The 20,452-nt window shown below is 32.2% G+C and overlaps 1 protein-coding gene across 6 annotated transcripts in view; it reads right to left on the bottom strand.

Moving 5' to 3' along the window:
* The window catches only part of LOC145291467 (pre-mRNA-processing factor 40 homolog A-like), a 180,780-nt gene that overhangs the window by 18,309 nt on the left and 142,019 nt on the right, over nt 1–20,452 (bottom strand). Inside the window, exon 27 of one of the 6 annotated variants that reach the window (XR_013869422.1) lies at nt 13,160–13,286. The exons of the other annotated variants lie outside the window; for them this stretch is intronic. The gene's annotated coding sequence lies outside the window, so the exon portion shown is untranslated. The remainder of the gene's footprint in view (nt 1–13,159; nt 13,287–20,452) is intronic. 6 annotated transcript variants of the gene reach the window in all.

Raw genomic sequence — 20,452 nt, 5'->3', positions numbered from 1 at the left:
CTACGCCCGCAACATAAATATTCTCAACAAACTCAACCAGCAGCAAAATCGTCCGAAGAAAAATAAATTAATGTTAAATTATTTTTTGCTTTTTTTTTTTTTCTGGTGTGTGTGTGTGGGGGGGGTCATCATTTACTAAAAATTTTACCAATTTGGAAATTTTCAAAGAATTAAACAGAAAAGAAAAAACAGTAAACAACTGAATAAAATTTGGAAAATAAAGTTGTATCTATTGCCATTGTAAAGTTTTTATTTCTGTTATTTGTACAGGCATAAAAAAAAAAGTTGATTATTTGTATTTATATTTATCTGTCCGTTCGACTTTTGCACAGAAACTACTAGGCTATCAGGTCGAAATTTTATTTCAACCCTCTTTTATGATAATGTGTAATGAAGTAAGGATTATGGTAGTTATTCGATGCACAATTAGGGATTAATAGAGATTAGTCATCACAATATCATATTTACCCCAGCAGTTTTCTCAGAAACTAATGGGCTGATCTGGTTGAAATTTTGTATGGACCTTTGTTATATATATGATAAGGTTCAGCAAGCAAAGTATCGTGGTATCAATAAACAGTTAAAGATTAATAGAGATTAGTATTTAATGAAGAGCACAAATTTAACCCATATTCAACCATCAATTTGCCACAAATACTCCTAAGTAAATGAACTATAATTTTTGCCCGTTTTTAATGAGTTAAAAAAGTCTAGCTCATTTCTATTTTTAATATAATATTTGACATATTTTGTCTCGGAGAATGTATGGAAGAGTAATTTGCAGAAAGATCAATATTCGAACGGTTTGCATCTGCCAATCTGTGATTGAAATTATTAAAACAAAACAGAAATCAATACTTTCCGATTTCAAGTCATATATAAATATTCAGGTTATCATGATACAAGATATTTAACATGGATACAATATTAGTATAGAAAAGAACAAAAAAACATTGACGATATTGCTTTTGATAGACAAGTTTGATAATAGGACAAGTGGCTCTCAAAAAGGAAAGAAGTAAGGAAGAAGAAAAAGAACAAGAAAAGATAGAGAGAAAGAGCAACAGTGGGAGGTAGGGAGATTGAAAGTGAAATGTCATTTTTGGAGAGAATTAGGAAGATAAAAATGCTGAGCAAGGGTAACAATAAGACAAGAACAAAATATACAAACAAAAGAGAAAGAAAGGAAAATATCAAAACGTTAATACTTTTGACAGTCTATATATATATATATATATATTCTTTATGTAAATACAGTCATATCTTGCTACGATGTGCAGATCATTTTAATCATATTTGATTTCATCAGGCAAGAAAAATTCAAATACAAAAATTAAAAAGGTTCCAGACCTTTCAAATTCTGAATTCTGTTAACAGAACCTTCATTTTTGTAATTAATTTAAACTCATAAGAACTTGAATTTTTGCTTCTTACCAGTCATGCCATTTTTTTTTCTCTCCTCAAAATTTGAAAAGGTCTGGAACCTTTTTAATGTTTGTATTTTAATTTTTCTTGCCTGATGAAATCAAATATAATTGAAACGGTCTGCACATTGTAGCAAGATATGACTGTATTTACATAAAGAATAAAAACAATATAATTTCTTCTCTTTGATTAAACACTATCAACGACTCTTGTCGAAATTCAATAATTCTTAATTTTTGGATATCTTTCTACCTGGAATACACATATATATATATATATATATATATATATATATATATATATATATAGTAATTTCAAGGTTACAAGTGTTTTTCAAAGCATGAAAACCAGTTTATTTTTTGTATTTAATATTTTATTTTTTATATTTCAAGCGGTCCTCTGTTCTTGGTCACAAAAAAGTATCGAAATGAAAATTTAACAATTCTAGTTAAAGATTTTTTAATTTGATACGTTTTTTGGGACCAAGAGCAGAGGATCGCTTGAAATATGAAAAAATAAAATATTAAATACAAAAAAATAACATCGTTTTCATGCTTCAAAAAAAAAAAAAAAAAAACCCTCATAACCTTGAAATCACTATTCTAGAAACATACGTGAACTATTGAGTTTTTAAATTTGTATGGCTAGGTTTCCTTCCTCTTATCTATTTGCCTGTCTGGTACCAAAGGTACTTAAGCCTTAATGTATTCTTATTATCATAAAATTTATATGCTAATTAACATATTGCAGAATAGATCTTATAATCTTATTATTATTAAATATATATATATATATATATATATATATATATATTATTATTATTTCATATTTTTATATATTAGTATAAATAGTAACTGTATTGTAACTGCATTTTTTTTTTTTTTTTTATTCAATTTTCACCCCAAACAAGGCACAGTGCCACTTTGAAGCAGGGGGCTACTATCAGGGACTTAATTAGCGGGATCATTAAGAAGGGAGATGAGTAGAAAGATGTTTGTGAACATTACACTTGAACTTCTGCATATCAGTGCAGTTGGGAAAGCAGAATCCCGGAAGGGAGTTCCAAAGACCCGCAGTTCTGGGGAAGAAACTATTGGAGTAAAAGGCTTTCTTGCATCTAGGGATCTCTATTGTAAAGGGATGTTGGGGAAGGGGTATGTTCCACTGGAGAGTCATATTTTACAGGTGCCCTGTTTTTAAATCTCTGAAACGGCTACATATGAAATCAAAGAATATCATTTTGTGCGATTCAAGAGACTTTTAAGCAAACTGAAACATCCTGTTGATCAAGACATGCTTTTTTATTTTTTGTTTCAAACGAAAAGAAAGTAAACAGAAGGAATGACAGATGGCTATGTGATGACCCCCTCTAAAGTTCCAAGAATCATGCACACAAAATTTCCCGCAACTGTTATGGTTTTAGGAGTTGTTAGCAATGAAGGACATGTGCTGCCACTGCATTTCTTTCCACTAGGGCTAATTCTGCTGCTTACATTGATGTTCTGGGTATTGTTTTTTTTTTTGTTTTTTTTTACTCATGGACGTAAGAGGCTACTATATGGGGCCATGTCTAGGAAAGATTAAAAAGATATTTGTTTATGTTACATTTAAGCTTCTGCATATCAGTACAGTCAGGGAATTCCAAAGTCTAGCTGTTTGAGGGAAGAAACTATTAGAATAGAAAGTTTTCTGGCGTTTAGGGACATCAACAGTGACGGGGTGCAATCTTATTGCTAAGCAGGTTTTTCGGGGATATGTAATAATAGCCGGAAGATGGCCTCTCTGGTACCAGTGTACAAGAATTTTGATGAAAGAACAGACCTTTTTTTTGTTGTTTCCTTTCGATTGATAGAGTAAGATGTAGAAGGGCCTACACATTTCATCAAGACTCTGCACAATCACATAAGGCTCAAACCACTCAAGAATGGTTAGCGGAACATTTTCTTGACCACATTACCCCCAACTTGTGGCCTTCTAGCTCTCCAGACATTAAGCTGTTGGATTATTAAGTGTGGAACGTTGTTGAGAGATGTTAATAGACATCCTCACAACACCAAAGATTTTCTGAAAGCATCCATAGTAAGAGCAATGGACAAAATCGAGGAGGGTCATCTTATATGTGTCTGCCAAAGGTTTAGGTCTCGAATAGAAGCTGTCGTTGAAGCAGAGGGAGATTTCATTGAATGAAATTATTAAATAAGCGTGTTGCTTATGTTCCGAAATATATAATTACAAATGCATTTTTGTTTGTATTTTCATGATCCTTAAGAATCTATTAAGTGTTTTCAAACACCAGACACACCCTGTGTGTGTGTGTGTATAGAGAGAGAGGGAGAGAGAGAGAAAATGGATAATATTTTTTTTTTAAATATAAAGAAAAAATAGGTTATTTTTATAAAGCTGTATAGTTTCAATATAAGAAACAAAACAAATTACAGATACACTACAAGTCTAACATAAACAAGTTTTTGATGAGCCATTCCATATAAGTTAACAAATTCACCAAATTTCCATTACTAACGATTACTATATTGTCCAATTTCTACTGTACACTCTTTAACCCTTATCCTCGAGTGGCCTCAAGGCCTTGATAAGTGGTGCTGCCCATGTATAAAAAAAAAAAAAAAAAAAAAAAAACTATTCCAGGCAACACTAGGTTGAGACAGCTAGTATATATAGTTATTTAAATTTACATTTAGTTAAAATATGTTTTCTTTGCTTTTTAGGTTCCAATTATACCTGTAATATTTTTTTCGTTTCAATAATTTTACAGCAAAAGGGTAAGTGATTACAAACACGTAATTATAAAGTGTCCTTTTATTTTGCTAATTATTTGTGGAGTTGTGATGTACTTAATATATAGTTATCTAGTATGATTCCTAAATTTAAACCTGAATAGCATTGAATCTAACACGATATTTGATTCTGCCTAACTAGTTTGTCCTTTTCATTCCAGCAGGTTTTTAGAATACTATAATGACTGAGCTCAATTCATATATATATATATATAGATGTACTTGTACTTGTAGCAGTTATCATTCCTGTTGCATTGAGCAGGCTTCCTTCTGAGCACAAACTGCTTTTCTACCAATCACAGTTTAGCTTTAACGATCCCGGGCCAGGTCGCAGGAAATTGCTAACCGCTCCCGATTCCACTACTGGAGGCCAACTACTTATAGGCTCACTAGTATCGTCAGGTCGTCCTTAATTGTTGTCCCTCGGGTCTTCAGCTGCTCACCAGCACGTTTGTGCCAGCCAGGAAGAGAGAGATGGGGATTGCGGACAAGCTCTCCTTCTAGTCGATGAGCTGCATGTTTAAACCACCAGAGACGTTGTTGAAGAAAGACAGATGGGAAGGGGTGTATGTTTAGTCTTCAACGAAGAGTAGAACCAGAACACAATCTCGATGGCAGCATTATTTTTTTTTATTTTTTTTTTTTTTTTACATAGGCATCACCACATTATCAAGGCCAAGAGGCCACTCAAGGATAAGGGTTAAAGAGTGTACAGTAGAAATTGGACAATATAGTAATCATTAGTAATGAAAATTTGGTAAATTTGATAGCTTATATGGAACGACTCATCAAGAACTTATTTATGTTAGACTTGAAGACAACCATATTGTAGTCAGCCGGAAAGCAGGAAAACGGAAGACAATTCCACAGGTGTGCAGTTCTAAGAAAGAAGCTTTGTTCATGGAATCTACGTTCAGGTTTAGGCACAGATAAAGAGTGGGGGGAATTATTGATAGTGTTTACAGCTAGACGAGTGTTTCTTGTGAAAGTTTGGCGAGGGGGGACCATAGATTGAAGCTCAGTCGAACACTTTCCATGAAAATAACGATACATCAGAAACAAACTCGCAACATCTCTTCTGTGAGATAGAGGTTGCAAGGAAGAGAAAAGGACATCTCCTACGAGGCTACGAAGTCTATTTTGAACTTTATCAAGGCAGGACAAGTCCTTTCTAGCAGCTCCTGCCCAGATGTGGCAACAGTATTCCATCCTTGGACGTACCTGGCTCTTATATAGATAGAGAATAGCATCAGCAGTGAGATATCTACCGGATCGATAGAAAGATCCCACCATTTTTCCAGCGGCCTTGGCAACAGATTTGATGTACGTGTTCCATTTAAGATCAGGAGTAATGGTCAAGCCATGTTGTGAAGACAGTCGTTGTTAGACTTCCAGTGTGTGCAAGTTCGCTTGGTCTCACAGCCATAAAGAAGGATGATTCTCACCATGGCCTGATATATGTGTCCCTTTGTGTCCAAGTGTATTTCCCGTGAAAACCACACAGATCAGTTGAGATGGAAGAATGTGGACCATGCTTATACTATTTCGCCATCTAGTGTAATATTAGAACCAAGATAGACAAGGGAGTACTCATCCAGTGTGAATGCTGCCAGCGAAGAAATCTTTGTTTTAGAGTAGCAATAGCACACCATTTTTTTTTCTTTACATGAATAAACTCAAACCCAGCATTATTGAAAAGCTCATAAAAAACAAAGAAATATTATCTTTAGTTTTTTCAAATCGGCCCATTAGAACTTTGTTATGACTATTCAAAGTATGCAAAATTGCATAATTCACTCGACATTTTATCTTAACTATTCAAATGCATAGAAGTTTGTGACTGAAAATGGTAGGAAATTTGAACAATTTATAAACTAACCCATTTTTAAAAAGCTGTATCTTCGGATCTTTTTAAGATATGATGAAATTTTGAACATATCATAATATCATAATACCATGAAGGTTCAGTTGGCTGTATTTACAATCATCTCACTTGGTAACTTATGGACTAATTAGCATACTAATTAGCATATTTCAGTTTTATTTTAATGCTTTAAGTAGAAACATCATAAAAACAGCTAAGAAAAATGGTAAGTAAGGCTTTATCATCATAGGAAGTATTATTCTGATGGACATTTGTCATTATTACATGATGAAAAATCCAAGATGATAACGGGAAATCCAAGATGGCCACCACAACATGATTCAAAGAAATTAACAAAATATGGCTTGTAGCATATCAAATGAAAGGAAATTCTGTACAGATTACAATTATATTCTCAAGTACATTAAACTAATTAGGATAATTAAATTTTATTTTAACGACTTCAAGATGCAGTGACATTTATTTTGTATTATTTTTTATTTTTAAGTTATTGTGGAGACTTCAAAGATTTTAACAGACCTCGCAGACATTTTTTTTTGTTCTCATGTAAAACTCGACACTACTTGTTTTTCAAACAAAATAAACATTTACAACACCAAAAATTTAGTGTAGAAAGTAGTAGGTAGAAAAGTAACTTGCCTTTGGTAACATTTATTTGCTTTTTGACCACTTTTCATATCTCTGTGGATTGTAAAACAAACCCAATAAATGTTATCAAAGGCAAGATAAGGTATTTTTTTACTTAACTGGATAATTAACTTGTGGGTTTAAACTTATTTTTTACTTAAATAAATCAAGCAGTGTTCAGTGAAGCCGTTTGAATTAAAAATAAACAAAAACAATTTTTAACAAAATAAAACAAAATTACAGTGTTATTTTGTAATATTTTCAAGGTAATTCAAGTTTTACAATATCCTTTTTTATTACATTATTAAGTGAAAGTACAGAATAGTTACAAACCCCCTCCCCCTCTCAATGTTAAGAATAGGTTTCTAAATAATAACGTTAGTACAATATAGTTATGATTTTTTTAATAAATTGGTGAAAGTACAGAAGAGTTACAAAACATCTTATCCCCATGCTAAGAATGGGTATCTAAAAGTGTTTCAGAAGTTTGGGGGACTCTGTTTTAGAGTTGCAACCCCCCACCACCACTTAAAAATTTACCAAAATTCAGGAAATCAACCAATTTTAATGACATTTTTAGTATTTATTAATTAACAGTAACAGAATATAATTTTTATACATATTTATATCATAACATTTTTGGACATCTTATTTGTTGTATTAAACATTTCTATCCTGTTCAAGTGTGTTTTTCATTTAGTTTTATACAAACAAACATTCAGTATTTATGCACCTATGTTACTGTGCTGAAACAATGTTATTATTTAGAAATCCATTCATAAAATGGGAGGGGAAGGTGTTTCATAATTATTCTGTATTTTCACCTAACAATTTAATAATAAAAAAAAAAAAAAAGATATCGTAAAAATTAAATTTAACTATCTACGGAAAACATGTTCAGAATAGTTAACAGTCAAGAACTCGTAAAACAAAAAATGTTTTCTAAATAATAACAAAAAATTTTTAAAATATGAATACTTTATGTTCGTAAGTCAGTTGACAAATGCTTTGTTTACAGGAGATTTTTGTGCGAGTCACAACTCAAAAATTCTCATGCTATATGTGTTTGACACTATTTCTATCGATGTGAGCATGGAAAGTTTTTATCCAATTCTTTTCAAAATTTTAAAACAAAAGAAATTAATATAGTCACTATTAAATAGCATTTGAACACAATTTCTATCTTTACTTAGCTTTGCACTACAAAGCTTCAACTTTGAGATATTCTAACTTTTGAGTGGAAAGACATAGATGTTGTGTTTAAATTCCATAGCAAAAACAATTCTTTCCCCTGATTAGCTAAAACAACTAGTAACACTGAGTATTTATGTAAACACACACTGACCACCTATTTGCAAAAAGTGATCTACAGCCAGCAGGCATGCTATGCTGGCATGTTTCGTTTTTAATAGTCGGATTTAAATAGCAATTTCTTCAAATATACAAATCACAACAAAAATATTAAAATATCATTTTAAAGTAAATTTTTTTGTGAATCCAGTCATATAATTTTATTTTGGTGGATGTAGGAGAAATGTACTTATTACTGATTTAAAGACTATGAATGTCAAATTAAGTAGCAGTGTGTGCCTTGTCCAGCGCTGAACTGTATGGTGTCTGATATTGCTATTTAGAGGCATTAATGCACATACCTAATCTACAAGTGACAGTCTGCACTCGGTTGATTAGTTAGCACCTCCTCGCTGCAAGTAAGGTCATCAATGTCACATTTCACCTAACCATAACACCCTCGTAACCTTGAAGAGCTGTGTTCAGGATATAATCGATCGCATAGTTTAAGAGTTGGGGAGAGGGCACAGCCCTGTCAAACACCTAACCTCAAACATCTCTGACTCTTCATAGGAAAGCAAGCGAGGACATTTATATTATCCACAAGACATGTGATAACTGCTGGTCATTTTAACCCGTTAAAAACTGGCAAAAGTTATAGTCCGTGACTTAGAATGAGTGCTTTATGCCAAATTGATGACTGAATATGGTTAAATTTATGTTCATTTTTGCATTAAATACTAATCTCAATCCATCCTTAATTGTGCATCGAACGGATACCATAATATTTAGTTTGCTGCACCTTATCATGACAATGGTCCATACAAACTTTCAGCCAGAGCAGGCCAGTAATTTCAGAGAAAACTTCTAGAGTAAATGTGATACTGCAGTAACTAATCCCTATTAATGCCTAACTGTGCATCAAATGGATACCATAATACTTAGTTTGCTGCACCTTATCATGACAAAATTTCAGACAGATCGATGAAGTATTTTCTGAGAAAAAGTGGAACAGACGGACAGACTAAGAGAAATATAGTATAGACGTATAAAAGTGAAACCTAACCTGTGAGGGTTGAGGACAGGCGTTTTATGGCAAGAAATGATATCAGAATGGTACAATGGATGTGTGATGCGAGTTTTTAAAAGAAGCTCATGAACAGACCTGATGAAGTCTAATGAAGATAAGTCTGAACACTATAGGAAATTAATTTTTCGGTTTGAAGATGTAGACCACTTGAAGTAGCAGGATCAGTGCAAAGGAGAAATCCCAAGAAAACACGGAAAGAAGAGATAAGGATGGACTTGAGAGATACAGGGTAAAATAAAGTCTTGCACTGAGGTAGATTAGTTTGAAAGTCAATTTTTTTTTAAAAGTTGGTCAACACACAACAGCATGTAAAGCACAATGAAATACCATGACGAAGGCAGTAATTTCATTCACTACAAATTAGAAACAAACTTGTTTTAAAAACAAAGTTGCAGAACAGCACACACAAACAATTTGTAAGCAGGTAAAGATTTATGCCATTCATTTAGTCACTCCGGTCGTTCATACATACTAGTTGACGTTCCGATCTCGACAGGCAGTCCAACAGAAACTGGGTCATTTCAGTGGCCTTAGATTTCGTAGGCTGAGGCATTCATTCTGGGTAGTCTTATGACAATTACCTTCCCAAGCCCTGCCTGCCGTCTTTCAGATGGAGTAAGTTTATTGTTTATTGTCTGAGGTGTCTTAATACTGGATTTACCTAAGCAATTTTTAAAAGGTAAGAGTTCTCTTCCTTTGAGGGCGCTGGCTTGATTCTCCTCACCTCAAAAGTAAAGTGAGACTTGGTGAGATGCCAATAGGTAATTAATTACATTCCTTTAGATTTTTATACGCCAAAGATGTGTACTTAGGATGCCATTAAACCGCATATGTTAAGGAGCAAATTTATGTAGGTACTTCCAGTTGTTGTCCAGAATTCAATTAAAAAAAAAAAAAAAAATACAGGAAAAATCTTTATGTATTAAGCCATCATGGAATGAAAATGTCTTGTTCCAAAAATTATATCAGTTGATCAAGTATATTATATATATATATATATATATATATATGAATTCAAATATAAAAGGTGTAATTTATTTATATAAAATATATACATACAATCATTTATTTTAATGATTAATTGTAAATTGTAGCCATTACAAAGTATATTTGGAGCTGTATTTCGGTCTTGAATAGTTCAAATTGAGTTAACTCTCTTTATTTATTAAATATGGCAGAGCAAGACACACCTTGCTTCTCATAAAAAAATATGACTTGATCAATTTACACAATTTTTGGAATATGACATTTTCAAAATTGAATTCTGAACAAGAACTATACTTCCGCCATCATAAAAGAATGGTAAGATGTTATTTCATTATATATTAATACATATAGTTGGGTTTGTTTGTTTGTTTTTAAATATATCCTTTAACACACTTTGCAAAAAAAAAAATCAAGCTGGCTATTATTTTCAACCATAAATAAAGATAATTATGAAAATTCAAAATTTTGTTTGTAAAAACATATAATTGACATTATTTTATAGAAAAAAGCAATTTTGGTTTTTCTTACCTTTAATCTTTGAAGAATTCTCTTTACAGATAAAGTTGGGGTTAAGGTTGAACATGTTTATAACATTTGCTGTCACAATTAAGCAATCTTTTTTTTAATCTGCCACGGCTCAGCAGTGGACACAAATACCTGACATAGCACAGCATAATCACTTTGACATATTGGTCCTTGTTGGATCACTGAAGCTTTGCAAAATTTAGCCTGGCCAGTAGCAAATGAGTGACCATTTAGCAATGTATGTGAGACAATGATTGTTAGAATTTTTTTTTTTATTTCTAACGCGCCTCTCTCTTCTTGGTTCCTTGTTATCCGAACAACTTGGTTAATTTTGAGAAAGAATAACACAATAAAATTCTTGTATTTAAAATAACGTATATTTACAAGTAAAGGTTAAAGTTTCCAAAACAGTTGTTCTGGAGGAGTTTCTGTTTGTTGCAGAAAAAGAGAGTAATTTCTGAGAAGTGCTCGCTGTTAATCTTTTTTTTTCTTTTTTATTGTTGCAAGCAACTCCAAGTAATAGTGGGTAATTTGCATAAGTGGCTTCATGCAAATTACCTTACAAAGTTTGAATACAAATAATTCGAACATGATACCTTCTTGCAAAAACTAACATCACAATCATCCTCCATGACCAGGATATACATGCAACTAATGAGGACGGCTTGTGAACTTAATATCGCTGAGAAACTTTGGTGATTATCCAGCTTGATCCCAACAGTAAAAAATCATAACTACACAAAATATTTCTGTAAATACATGTTAGGTTAAAAAAGGCTGTAGAGCAACATTTACACAAATTAAACAAGTATTTTTGCTTTTATTAAATAAAATCAAATTTTATCAGCAAAAGCTTTTTTGGTTATAGTTAGCTACCGTACTGCTAATTTCCGGTCTGGCTACTACCCAAAGTGGTGACAAGGCAAATCAGTTCCTTCACTTTTATTGTTCTTTAGTATTTCTACTTGCCACTGACCTTAATGAAGGCCAAAAATGGTCAAGGAGAGAATTTGCAATAAAATTTTCTTTTTACAACAAAAATACTGCATATATTTGCATAATTTTTTGTATACTGTTTTTTTTTTTTAAATTTAGTACATTAGTAAATAAATATTTTGTGCCATTTTTTAAAATTTAATACATAAGTAAATAATAAACATTTTGCGCCATTTTTTTTCTTGGTACAAGCAGTTTTAAACATTGATAAGAAACTAGATCACCAAAACTTCTTAACTCAAAAGTGAGTGAAAAAAAAAAAAAAAAAGAAGTCTATACAGCCTGCCCAAATACAATAAATATGTACTTGAATATGTGTAAGTATAAAAAATATTTTTTATTTGTAGTGGTGTGATATTTTATCTTTTTGTGACAAAATACCCAGTAAAAAAAAAAAAAAATGCAATTAAGAATGGTTGGTTTAATGACGTTCCAGAATGTGTTGCTTCCCCTCACAGTTTTCTTTTCCATCCTTCAGATGCAGAGTATTTTATAAGCAGGTTAAAATCCTAATGGTCAAATCAATAAACACTTAAGCTCCATATCTTAAATGTAACTGCATCCAACTTCATCTAAACCACCCATGGCATGTTTTAGAGGAGGAGGCCAACATACCACTAAACAATTATGCATTTAAAAACTGTTGAGCAAATCCTAAAATGTAGCATAAACAATGATAAACAGTCTGTAAAATGGGGCTATAAATTTACAAATTATCAAAAATCATCATTTAAAGTTTATTGAAAAAAAAAAATTTTATCTTTAATATTTGGTAAACAAAGTGTGCCATTATATATAAATATATATGTGTGTGCGTGTGTACATATATATAAATATATGTGTGTGTGTGTGTACATATATATAAATATATGTGTGTGTGTGTGTGTACATATATATAAATAAAAAATCATAAAACTCTGTGGACCTTGTTTGCTTGAATCTCATCTTTGATAATCAGGCGATTCCATCATTTAAAAAAGGGATAACAGGTGAATTTATATATATATATATATATATATATATATATATATATATGTATGTATGTAAATATATGCGTATGGGCTTGGCTCAGAGGCTAAAGGAATGAGTATGGAAGGTTTGGGTTTAGTTTCTAGCTGATGGCACTCAAATCGTATACATTTATTTTTCAATTTTGCTGTCACTACTACATATTAGGTTTAATATGATAATCGATAGAGAATTCTCTACAATAATAAAAATGTAATCTATATGAATTAAAATATCATATTTAAATGTATCTTATGACTAGGCAATGCTGGGCAGCCTGCTAGTATATATATAATCCTTTTTATTAAAATGGCATGACTTTTCTACCAAAAATTGAAAATAAAATGCATTTTTTTTTTTTTTTTTTTTTTTTCAATACATTTTAGATGGTGATTTTTTTTATAACATTTCTTTAAACTAAGGTAACAACTAACAATCAAATATCTGGTATAAGTTTTTATCAGATTCCTTCCAAACTATTTTGATTCGTCCAAAGTTGATTTGAAACAAAAAAGTGTAAAATCAACATACCCTAGTTTTTGTGATTGTATTTTTCTGGGTTTGACAATGACACCATCTTCATTTTCAGATGTTTTAAAACTCATTTCTTACAATGTGAACTCGTGAGTCAAATAATATTTTATAGTCTGTTGTTTATCTGCAAACAGAAACAATATTTCATAAGACTTTTTTTTTTTTAATCTAGTTTAAAGTTTTTTACAAATTTATTTTATTGTTCTTTGTTTACATTTTGTCTGGAATATTTTTTTGGTGTCTTTTGTCTTTGTAACATTCCCAGAATTTCAAAATAACTCTTGATCATATCGGCTTGACATCAAACAGCTTTTAGAAATTGTCTTCAAGAACTAATCTCTGTCCAGCTCTTTATTTATCCTTCATCACCAATTCCTCTGACGTTTTTCTTGGTTTTCCCCTGCCAAATCATCCCTCTCTTTCAACTGTTCTACATCTGTTGACTCAAGAACTCATTCTAAAAATGTGACTGTAACAACAAAGTCTTCTATTCTGCACACATCTCCCTATATTCAGATTTAACAAGTTTAATTTGATAATTATGAAAACTTAATGTTACAAATTTTTTTATTAAATGAGTAAAATCTTTCCTTTTTTTTCTAAGATTTTTGTCGTTAAAACTTATTCATAGAAGAAGACTTAAAACTTGTGAAATAAAAATGCTCTGGTCCTCATCTAGCATCAATTGAAATGAATGGTTCTCATCTTGAGGAGGCTCCATGTTTTGACAAGATTTTGGGCTTGACCTTTACTCCTGATCTGAAATGGAACACGTACATCAAATCAGTTCCCAAGGTTGCTGGAAAAATGGTGGGATCCTTCTACAACTGCAGAAGACATCTTACTGCTGATACAATTCTCTACCAAGGATGGAGTACTGTTGCCACATCTGGGCAGGAGTTGTTAGAAATCTTATCCTGCCTTGACAGAGTTCAAAATAGACTTCATAGCCTAGTGGGGGATACCCTTTTCTCTTCCCTGCAACCTCTTTCCCACAGAAGAGATGTTGCGAGCATGTCTCTACTTTATCATTATTTTAATGACAAATGCTATGCTGTGCTCCAATCTATGCCCCCCCCCACGGCCCAATTTTCACGAAAGCATTCATCTAGTTGAAACCACTATCAATAATTTCCCCCACTCTTTATCTGTGCCTAAACCTAAATGTATATTCCATGAACAAAGTTTCTTTCTTAAAACTGCACGCCTGTGGAACTCTCTTTGTTTGCCTGCTTTCCAGCCGACTACAATTTGGTTGTCTTCAAGTCCAACGTAAACAAATTCTTGATGAACCGTCCCCATAAGTAATCCAATTTACCAATTTCCACTACTAACAATTACTATGATATTGTCCAATTGACTACTGTACACTCATTAAGCCTTACCCTCGAGTGGCTTCTGGGCTTTGATAAGTGGTGACTCCTATGTAAAAAAAAGATATTTTCAAATATGTGACCAAGTTTCTCCATTGCATATCCCGAGCAACAAATTTTTCATGAATGGAATTTGCTGACTAAGCTTTACAAGCTAATGATCCGTCCCCATTTGGAATACGGGTCTCTAATGTTCGCCAGAGTTGACAAGATGTTCTCGAATTCTCTTGAGCATCTACAGCATCATGCCATCAGATATATAGATTACATATTCCTTGCCGTGACCCTGTTCTCTCTGGAGGATGTGATCTGCTTGGATTAGATCTGCTGTCTACTCACTGGAATGTAACAGTTGCTTCTGTCGCTTACAGATTATGGGGCAATATTGTAGTAATCGTTAGTAGTGTAAATAGGTAAATTGGATTACTTAAGGGGTCGGCTCATCAAGAATTTGTTTACGTTGGACTTGAAGACGACCAAATTGTAGTCAGCTGGAAAGCAAGCCAACGAAAACAATTCCACAGGCGTGCAGTTCTAAGAAAGAAGCTTTGTTTATGAAATCTATGTTTAGGTTTAGGCACAGATAAAGAGTGGGGGGAATTATTGATAGTGGTTTTGGCTAGAAGAATGCTTTTAGTGAAAGTCAGGGGTGGGGGAGCATAGATTGGAGCTCAGACGAGCACCGCAATGCTTAAATACCGCTCTGTGGTGAACAGACCAAACCTGCAACGATATGCATTCACATTAGACCATCTACATAATCACACAGAGACATACCAGCAATCTTCTTTCGCATTGTGTGCTGAACGTACTATCTCAGAATCGTGTGAATGAAATTGTATCACCATCACATTTTCGGAGTTCTGTATTGGATAACTACGGTGATGTTCCTAAGTTTTATGCATTCCCTAATTAGCTCAGTAGCCTCTGTCTTGACCATGGCTTAAGAAAAGGAAAAATATTTTTTAAAGGCCAAAATCCATACGAACCATGCAACCATAAGAAGCCGACCCCTAAAGTTAATACCACCTTCAAACAAGAGAAGAAGAAAAAAAACCACTAAATCTTCTATGAATAAGTTGTTGTAACAACCAAAGAAAAAAAAATGTTTTTAATAATTTAAAAAAAAAATATATATATATTATTTTGTTTTCTAAATTTTCAAATTAAACCAATATTTTTTTGTTTTGCCTCCAAAGATGTGGAACACTCACCTCATTCACTGGACTTTTTGCGTACTCCTTCATTTTTAATTAATTTTTTTACTGCATTTTTATTTATTAAATTGTTCGGTAAAAATACATAAAAGGTAAAGGAACCCCCCACCCACACACACCTCCCCATGTTAAAAAGGGCTTTTCTAAATAATAACATTATTATTTAGCAAAAAAAAAAAATTCTTAAGAGAGGGGCAACCAGAAATGAAGTGAAAGCAGTAATTGTCAAAATAAACAATGATTTTTACTAAGATAAAGTAAATAATGTATTGTTTTCCAAATAAGTATATGGTAACTGAATTTATCATTTAAATTGTTAGATTATTTTTTAAACATATTTAAATTTAAAAGAAAAATTTTAATTTATCGTTTTACTTTATAACATAAGATGTGGCACAAAGCCAAAATTGGGTTAGTATGGGAATCGGTTGTCGTCCTCTTGGTCTATTCTTTAAACTTGTGTCAGTCACCAAATAACCACATTCACTCTATGGGTAAAGTCTACTTCACCTTATTCCCAATCATTTGAAAATACAATATTTTTATGTAGAGCAATGATTGATTATTAAAGTTGCAATAATCTAATTTAGTAGTAAGCTCCTTTAAGTCACCAACTGTGACGTCAGCAATGATAGCTTGATTATTTATAGAATCACAACTGACTTAACTGCGCATTCTACTTGTTAAATAAACACAAATTCTTCTTCAGTTAAAATACAGGTAGAATAATTTACATAAAAAAAAAAAATTATACAAGTTTAAAAAGTTAGGTTGAGCAAATGTTATACTGACTAATCAATTTTTAAAGAGTTTTTTTTTTAAATATCAAACTTGATTTTCTTTAAATACAAAGCTTCTTTTTCAATACAAAGCTTGTTTTGGGTTGTTTTTTTTTTCAAATATAAAACATTTTTAAATAAAGCTTGTTTTTGTTTTAAATAAAAAGCATTTGTTTTATAAAAAAACTTTTGTTTTCAATACAAAGCTTGTTTTCTAAAGACAAAGCATTTTTAAATAAAGCTTGTTTGTGTTTTAAATAAAAAGCTTTTTTCCCAAATACAAAGCATTTTTCAAATAGCAAGCTATTGTTTAATACACAACAGCTTTTAATATCACATATTTTCAGATTATCATAATGATTTTATTTGAAAAACAAATTTAATTGAAGAAAGGCGTTCCCATATTAAAATCTTAGTAATGTACAGTTCCATCATCATATTTAGTGCAACATTCGTTTTACATACAGCCTTTTTAGAAATCAATCTCTTTTAACAATTTTCTGGTCAGGTTTTCATTTATCTCTCTCTCTCTCAAATCTATTCTTATCAATTCCCACCATGTTTTCCTTGGTCTTCCCCTATGACTTAAGCATGTGTTCAAAATATTTTCAAACTTTACTCTAATTGCTAAGGTTATTTACAGAGAAAAATCATTAAAAATAAAATGCATTTACACAATCTTGAAATCAAATCAATTTCTAATAACGATGGAGAACAGATTTCAAAATGATTGGAATTTAATAAACGTAAAGATGTAAATCCCTAGTTATATCAAAAGGGATTTATTTATGAGAATTTCAACTAAAAAATGAAGATGTCAAAAAAAAAAAAAAATTTTCTCATCAAAAATGTTGAATTCCAATAGCACTTATCATTGGCAAGTTTTTTTTTTAGCTCCTTATCATTGGCAAAGTATTTTTTTTTTTAGCTCCTTATCATTGGCAAAGTATTTTTTTTTTAGCTCCTTAATCAAGTGGCTTCATACTCTGTCTAGAGCCATTTGCATAAAAAAAATAAATGTATTCAAAAGTCCAGAAAATTCTTTCCTGCAATAACAATATGAGGAACAACTTCGAATGATGGAAAAAGAAGCCTCAAATTACATAAAGGAATATTTTGAAAGGAATATGAATACTATCATTCACAATCTAGACAGTTGTTATTGGTGTTGTGTTAGTGTTCATGTTAGAAATCATTGTTTGTATCCATTTTTCTTTTCTTTTTTCTTTTTCTGAGAATTATAACAAAAGATAAATTAATGTGAGAAATGGAAAGAAAACTGGTAAATTTTTTTTAAATCTGCAGTTTTCGATTGAAAAATAGTTTTAAACAATGGAAGATGTTACAACAACCCATTTTAATATTTAATGAAGTATCGATTTTGTGTGTGAAAATGCATCGACATACTCTGAATTGGTGAAAAGTCATGGAGATGAACAATTATAAAACCAATGCCGTATCGTTGGTTTAGTGACATAAAGACATCCAAGATGATTGGGAAAATATTTGAATAAATATAGATGGACCAGTGTCAATTTCATAGGGAGGAGAGAGTAAAGAGAGGATGGGGGAGGAAGAATTAAGTGAGATATAAGATGGAGAAGGGGTTGGAGAAAAAGAAGCGATCGAAGGAAGAAAGAGAGGAGAGGAAGAAGTGGAATGGAAAAAAAGAAAGAGGGGGGAAAAAGGAGGATGGAGAAAAAGAGTGAGGGACAAAGAAAAAGAGAGAGGGTAGAAAAGAGGGAGGGGTATAGAAAAAGAGGAGGAAGGGAAGAAAGTTAAGGGGAGAGGAAGAAAGTAGTTGAGTAAGGGAGTAAAAGGTGAGGGATAGAGTGATGGGAAGAGAAACAGGGGTGATGGGTAGAGGGGAAGAATATGAGATGAAAAGAAATCGACAAAGGCTGTGGAGAAAGAGTGTCTACTATAACATCACAATCTATTCTGACTTTGTAATCCTTGTAATAACATGATTATCAACCAATGCCAAAGTTAAGAAATTATGATATATAACAAATACAGGTCATGATATACATAAAGAAATCCGTAAAACACTTCCGCAAACTAGCATTTCATCCGGCGTTGCCCAGGTGTTTAGAGGTGTATGTTGAGCAAAAAAAAAAAAAAAGGCGGTCAACTTTTTTTTTTTAACTTTGACCCCTATTATGACCCCTTAATGTTTTGGGCTCAAATCAAGTTATTAAGTTAGATCCATGTCCAAGGAACCTATATCTAAAATTTCAAGTGTTTAGATCCAAAATTGGCAGAGTAGTTTGAGAGAGTTCTCAAGGGTCAAATCGTTGAACTTTGACCCCTTAACAGCCAAATTTCTGGCCGAAAACCGTTCACAAATATTTTCCGAAATCTCAGTACCCTGTACATCAAATTTATAGTCTGTAGACTTAAAATTGACAGAGTTATTGCGTAGGGAAATGTACACAAACACACACACAGACACGTTCACTTTTATAGATATATTGATGCATATTCAGTCATTATCATCGTATTCAATTTAACATGTTTTAAATGGCAACATGTCAATCAGACACATAAAAAAAAATTGACCAACTTTCCACATTTGAATCTAATAGAATACAACATACTAAAATGAGAGGTTAAATCAAAAATAGCTTAACCTGTTAATCAACTCCAAAGGATAAAATCTGAGAGGAGAAAAAATCAACAATGAATCCAGCGAGTCGATGCATGTCATTGCAAGAGAGAAATCTGCAGATAAGCTCTTTAAGCATGTGATTCATAAGGACATCCGCTACACTTTATACGACATAAGGAAAGGAGGATTTCAGATGCAAGAAAAATGACTGAAGCATGCAAAGAAGTTGATCAACATGTTGAAATTATTTCTCTCTCTCTCACATAAGATGTGACACAAGGATCGGAAAGTGAAATTTGAAATTTTTTCGCCATGATTCACATGTATGAAAAAATTTGGTTGATAAAGAATACGAAACCACCTATGGAGCCAGTAGCTTTTCTCCTTTCTTTACAAAGATGGCAACCAACATGCCTGATGAAGGTCGAAGGCGATATCGACTGAAATAACAGTCAATAGTTCGATCAAATCAAGTAATACTAAAATTCAGCCGTTTCAAATTTGAAGTGTGATACACAAATCATTTGCTCTTAGTGAAATCTACTTCTAATGTTTGTTTCATGCTCTAAAAATTGTTTTAGCATAGATTCATCCCAAAATAAGATTAGATCAGATCCTTGGTCTTCAAATGTCCTGGCTAAAATGCTGATGTCATATGTGTTAGAGATATGCAAATTGGTTCCCAGATATCCTGGCTTTAAATGAAACTAACCTACACTCCTCCATCCCCTAACCTCTTTAACATGCCTGGTTATCTTTCACTTTGCCATAAGGACTCAAACAGACATATGCACGGACTTGGAGTCTATATTCGATTTTAATTTAAGATCAAACTCCAACCTTAATTAGTATGAAAGTTCAGACACAATTTCACCTTTTGAAGCAGAAGCATTGTATCATACCAGCAGGGCAACACTGTGTTGCCTGGAGTAAAAGTCTAACACATTTCTATTAAACCTTCTCTCTTACTTCTCTCTATCTTCTCTTGTTTCTCCATCTCCCTTTCTTCTCCACCCAGTTCACTCCTTTCTGAACATACAAACATACTAACAACTCTTTTCAATATAATAAATTTCTTGAAAATTAGTACATAAAATGTTTGAAAAACCAACCCCCTCTCCCTAGCAAAAACTGGCCCAGTTAGCCCCTCAAAGAATGAATGATTTTTTTTTTTGTAATTTTAGATATCATTCATTCATGGCAACACTGCTCATGAATTTACCAACTTTGTGGGTCTTTGTTTTGTAATTTTTTACTTTTAGCTAGACATACACACAGACAACTGTCATTTATATAACAGAAGACTAGCA

The sequence above is a fragment of the Euprymna scolopes genome, chromosome 12, assembly GCF_053919585.1.
Source record: "Euprymna scolopes isolate OS-2025 chromosome 12, ASM5391958v1, whole genome shotgun sequence".
NCBI classification, from domain to species: Eukaryota; Metazoa; Mollusca; class Cephalopoda; order Sepiida; family Sepiolidae; genus Euprymna; species Euprymna scolopes.
Note: the sequence above shows the minus strand (reverse complement) of the source record. Positions and strands in the feature narration are given on the sequence as shown.